This window comes from Oncorhynchus mykiss, chromosome 6, assembly GCF_013265735.2.
Source record: "Oncorhynchus mykiss isolate Arlee chromosome 6, USDA_OmykA_1.1, whole genome shotgun sequence".
Taxonomy (NCBI): Eukaryota; Metazoa; Chordata; class Actinopteri; order Salmoniformes; family Salmonidae; genus Oncorhynchus; species Oncorhynchus mykiss.
The window spans coordinates 25590254-25596526 of record NC_048570.1 but is presented as its reverse complement, the minus strand read 5'-3'; positions in this window follow the sequence as shown (position 1 = coordinate 25596526).

Genomic DNA, 6273 nt, shown 5'->3' with positions numbered 1-6273 from the left:
TCCACCACCACTATTTCTGGCATTGGCTGTTGGTTGTAAGAGCAAGGAGTGGTGATGTCACAGTAATCAGAGCCTAATTGATCATGTATGTGAGCCACTGTAGGAGGAAGGAAGCAGCTTATATGGAGAAAATATACCCAAGCATTAGTCCAATGGCAGTTTTGGTTTGAGCTAATAGTAGTTCATCTTTGGATTGGATGAGAGAAAGTTGTCCCTAGACCAGAGCTAATGGGCAGGCTCTCTCGGTTGTGAAAAGCCGCTCTACAGAGGGCACCAGATTGGGCTGATGAGGATGATTTAAACTGTTAATGTATTTATTATCTCCTCATCCTTATCTACCCAGTGTTGTTTTTGTTATTGTTGGGGTTCTTTGCATTATTGAGTTTGTGTGTTTGTTTTGTTCTTGTTGTTTGAAGAAGATGCCTGGAATTTGTTAGATTGATTGGGAACATGTTGCTCAGTATGCACAGAGCCAAGGCGTGTTCATGATGTGTTAGTGTGTAGACAAGCTTGCCAAAGCTGAGAAAAGCAGTCATGCAGAGAATTGGCTGTGACAGTCTTCAACTGGCTATACTCAAATAGGTTTTGTTGCTCTCTCATTTTGCATAAGGACTGAATTGTTTATTTCTTAAGGTAATAGTCTTGTTACTAGGTTTCCGGATTCCACTTTAATTCTTTATTTACATGACGTGTTTATTTAGAATACTGTCTGAACCAGGGTGATTAGCAACCTAGGATGATAATTATATGTAGACATTTAAATTAACCTTACCCTTACCAAAAAAACAGGCTTCTGGCAAACAGTTGTGGCAAACTTTTGGCAAATTTGCTGCAAATTTGGGCTTCCCAGGAAAATGTTGCAAACAATTCACCCTTCACTAAACCCCGCCCCACTTGGTTACTGTTGCAACATTTTCCCGGGAAGCCCAATTCCCCTGTCACACCCTGACCATAGTTTGCTTTGTATGTTTCTATGTTTTGGTTGGTCAGGGTGTGAGCTGGGTGGGCATTCTATGTTACATGTCTAGTTTGTCTAGTTCTATGTTTGGCCTGATATGGTTCTCAATCAGAGGCAGGTGTTCGTCATTGTCTCTGATTGGGAACCATATTTAGGTAGCCTGTTTGGTGTTGGGTTTCCTTAGTGTCCTTTTTCTGTCGTGTGTATGTGCACCAGTATTAGGCTGTTTTGGTTTTTGTTACATTTATTGTTTTGTAGTTTTTGAATTGGATTCGTGTTGCTTCAGTTTCATTAAACATGGATCGCAATATCGACGCCGCATTTTGGTCTGACTCTCCTTCACACCTAGAAAACCGTGACATCCCCATTCAACCACTTGAGAAACCCCCTCATAATGATCTCAATAAGCTGACCTAGCAAACAGTGTTGAAATGTCTTATTTTAAATAACAAAGCACATATAACTTTAAATGAATTTGCTACTCACAGAGGAAACTAAACTAAACATACTAAATGTACTAAAAATACTAAACAGCATGTATTAAGTGTCTTAAAAAAAGTGCTACAATATTAACCTTGAAAACATCAGCATGTGAATAAAGAAAGAAGCAGACTGAATATTTCCTCTTTAAACTGTTTATTTGATCTTTTTTTAAATGTCATATTTTTGTGTAGCCACAACCTTTACATGAGAAAATGTGAACGCTATGGGGATGTTAACCTTAGGATGTTTAAAGAGACAATGTCAGAATGTACATTAGCTAAGTGATAACTGAGCAATGAGCTTTCAACCATTGGAATTTTTAAAGAGTATGAACAAAATGAAATAATTAAATTCACAAGAAATACAAAATCATACCCAGTTCAGAACTATTTACTTTATGAGTGAACTTTGGAGATGGCAGCCCTCTAGAAGTCCTTCGGCCAAAGCTTGTTGAATACATACACTAAAACAATCAAAAACAACATTAAGATACACCGACTAAAAACAATTACTGAAAACATTTTATATTTTGGCATCTTAAAATTTTGACTCAGCAGCTAATGTGCAGGTTTGGCATTAGAAAAGCGGGGTTATCTGTTACAAAGTTGCCTTGATGTTGCTATGCTTCTCACTGATACTGCCATTCTATATATTTTTTCAGCAAGGAAACAATCTGCCTTATATAAATGCTATATTATAAACTGGGACACATGCTGTGTTTATAACCAAGTGGGAAGGTGGTAATTTGCACTTGTGAAGTAGTAAAAACGAGTTGGATGCATTAATGTGCTTAGAACTCCTTGAGAAACACTGATTGTCTAATGACAAATAATAAACTAAAAGTACAACTATAATGCTCGCAAACAAATTATGTTGTTCCAAAAGCATATTTATAGATTGCTTTTTATAAATAATGTTTTGTCTTCCTATTTAATTGCCGGAAATGCTGTTATTGAAGTCAGCATGTGGGAGAAGTCAGAGCACAAGGATGATAGACGAGCTTCCCACTACTAATTACCAGTTGCAGGGGCGTTCAAGTGGATTTTTCCCAGTTTTATTCGGTAAATACCACCTTCCCACTTGGTTATGAACATGTGTTCACCAGAAACAACTAGTAAACTGCCAAAGGTTTTGCCACAGATTGAAATAGAATTTAGAGATAATTGTTTGCCTTGAGGAGTGATTATGCCTCCATTAGCAGCAATAAATATAATTGTTGCCAAAGTTTTCCCGCAAATTCATCACTAGTGGCAAACATTTGCATACTTCTGGCAACATTTTGTGGCACTCTATTTAGTTTGCAGCAAATTTGCCACAAATGTACAGGAAATTTGCAGCAACAAATAACATTTTGTAAGGGTACTAGACGGTTATAAATAAATATAGTTACTTGCTTTCCAATAGTGAGTATGTAATAATAACAAAATATTAGTAGTTGCCATCATTCTTGCTCAGACTGTTGGTTTGTGATACTTGATCAAAGCTGACTGAAGAGAAATATTGGTCGGCTGAAACAGCAGGCTACAACATGTTACCATATTATAAATGCTACACTGTTATATAAGCATGTTATTTCTCTGCTTTTATTGGAGCTTGGTGTAAAATAAAATCATTAAGTAAAACTGTGGGTTTTTACAATGTACAGGATGTCTGGCTTTTCCCTTGAGCTACATACATTCTAATGTGATTCAGATGTTGCCTCTCACTGCTATAGGTATAAACATGAGACCTATAGGCTATTTAGCCTCCCGTCCATCAGGCAAGACCTAACCTCTTGTCGACCAAATAGTCAAATTAAGATTTACGTTTATAATCCTCCATTGTTTAAACACATAAAACATTGTTATGAGTCAGAGGGAATGTGATACTTACAACACTGAAATGCCAGGCTTTAACTTAACTGCAACCTGAAATATAGATTAAAATAGCTAAAACATAATGTTTATTGCCATAGCTGAACACATTTTTCTATTTAGTGTAGGCATTTTGCTTTCACATCATGACACCAACTCTTATAACAGTGAAGTTCTTAATTTAGCAGCCTGCCTTCATTGAGATTCTACTGATTTGCTACTTAACTGTTAAAATGCAGTAGGCCGACATCAATGAGCGTTTATGAATGAAAGACAGTTTGCATTTATGCATTTCTAACCAGAAACACGTTTGTATTATTTGCAAATGAAACCTTGAGTTCTCATTTCTATACAGAAAAGGGCTCTCGAGTGGTGCAGCGCTCTAAGGCACTGCATCTCAGTGCTAGAGGTGTCACTACAGACACCCTGGTTCGAATCTAGGCTGTATCACAACCGGTCCTGATTTAGAGTCCCATAGGTCGGTGCACAATTGGTTCAGTGTTGTCTGGGTTTGGCCGGAGTAGGCTGTCATTTCATATAAGAATTTGTTCTTAACTGACTTGCCTAGAGGTTAAAGAAATTAAAAAGACTGCATTGAGTAGAACGCTCAGTTGGGCACCAGTCCTAAAACAAACATTCAAAACAATATATTGTAGTTAAATGAACGTTAAATATGAAAAAAAATACCGTAGTTTGGAAAAGTTGAAGAGAGTGCTCAGGTGTTCTTCTTGGCATTAGCTTTACTGAGCTGAGCAATTCCTGGAAAATTGTTGACTTTATAAAAGTAAATGCATATTGTGGATTCAAAGGTATTGAAAATAAACCCACTGAACGACAATATCTCGAAGCCGTTAAGATAAAGTAGCAGTTAGGTATTTGGTGGAGCTTGCAACTAGCGACTACTTTGAGAGTACTTTGACTACTTTGAGTTTCTTCTCACTCACTTGAAGACTGCATGAGATCCATCTACCCAATGAATTGTCTTTATAGCTCCAAGAGCCATCCTTCACTGAGCCAGAGCAGGTGTTTTCACTGGACGGACTGTGTGTTCATCATTATTGATCACTTCCATGAATGTCACTTCCATGAATGATCCTTCTCTGTCCGTCAAATGTGAATGGGCTATACTCTGCCTTTTCTCAGGGTGCTACGATGATATCCCTTTGGTGGAGTGGGGGATGTGCTTTGGTAAAAGTGGGTGGGTTTATATCCTGCCTGGTTGGCCCTATCGGGAGGTCATTTTGGATGGGGCTACAGTGTCGCCGTCGCCCCCCCATCCCCCCCCCCCCCCCCCCGCCCAGAACCTTTGCCTTTAAAAAAAAATGTGTGTTACAGACGTATTCCTCATCAATCTACATACAATACCCCATAATGACAAAGTGAAAACATAATTTTTTTAAATACAGAAAAACCTTATTTAAATAAGTATTTCAGACCCTTTAATATGAGGCTTGAAATTGAGCTCAGGTGCATCCTGTTTCCATGGATCTTCATTGAGATGTTTCTACAACTTGATTGTAATTGACCTGTGGTAAATTCAATTGATTGGACTTGACTTGGAAAGGCTGACACCTGTCTATATAAGGTCCCACAGTTGAAAGTGCATGTCAGAGCAAAAACCAAGCCATGAGGTCAAAGGATTAATGTGATTAATATGCAAGTCCTGGTGAATGTTATTTTGTGCCCATACAGTAACTTAACTCATGATTGCCAATGCATGCTCATCATCGTTCCAGAATTTGTCATCCCCAAAATTTTTCCTTCATGAGAATGGTTTGTACTGTACTTACAGTGCCTATGGAAAGTATTCAGACCTTTTGACTTTTTCCACACATTTTCCACAATATATGTTATTTTCTCAGCAATCGAAACATAATAACCCATAATGACAAAGCGAAAACAGTTTTTTTGCAAATGTCTTAAAAATAAAAAACAGAAATACCTTATTTACATAAGTATTCAGACCCTTTGCTATGAGACTCGAAATTGAGCCCAGGTGCATCCTGTTTCCATCATCCTTGAGATGTTTCTACAACTTGATTTACCACCTGTGGTAAATTCTATTGATTGGACGTGATTTGGAAATATATAAGGTCCCACAGTTGACAGTGCATGTCAGAGCAAAAATCAAGCCGTGAGGTCGAATGGTCTGTAGAGAAGGGAGGTGACGACGCCGGGGTTCGCGGCCACATGTAAAGCCCAAGAAACAGCCCAAATGTTTTGGGAGGGGGCACAAGGGGTGGTCGGCAGAGCCGAGGAGTGAACCAGAGCCAGTCTGGGAGAAGAGGGAGAAACTGGAGGAGAGTGAACTGAGAGAGTCAGAAACTGTCAGTGAGTGGATGGAGATATTGGAGGAGAAAGAACGGAGAGAGTTGTTGAGTTGGTGGAAGATGCACGACATTTGCCCTAAGGATGTTGGTGATTTGTATGATTCCCAATTAGAGGCAGCTGGTAATCGTTGTCTCCAATTGGGGATCATATTTAGGTAGCATTTTTCCCACATGTGTTTGTGGGATCTTATTTTGTGTTTTGTGCATGTGCACCACGTTTCGTTGTTTCTTTATTGTTTTGTTGTGCGGTTCACTTACTTCAATAAAAAAGATGTGGAACCCAGATCACGCTGCACATTGGTCCGAGTATGCTTCCAATGACGATCGTGGCAGGTGCTTCAACAAAGTACTGAGTTAAGGGTCTGAATACCTATGTAAATGTAATATTTCAGTTTTTAGTTTTTTTAATACATTTGCAAAAATTTCTAAAGACCTGTTTTTGCTCTGTCATGGGCTATTGTGTGTAGATTGATGAGGGAAAAAACAATTTCATCCATTTTAGAATAAGGCTGTAACATAACAAAGTGAGGAATAAGTCAAGGGTTCAGAATACTTTCTATGCTGCAATTGTCTATGTGCTGGGGTGTTAGGGTCAGTCTGGTATAATTCTCCAGTCTTATTTGGGGTTCTGTGTGATATTAGGTATGCT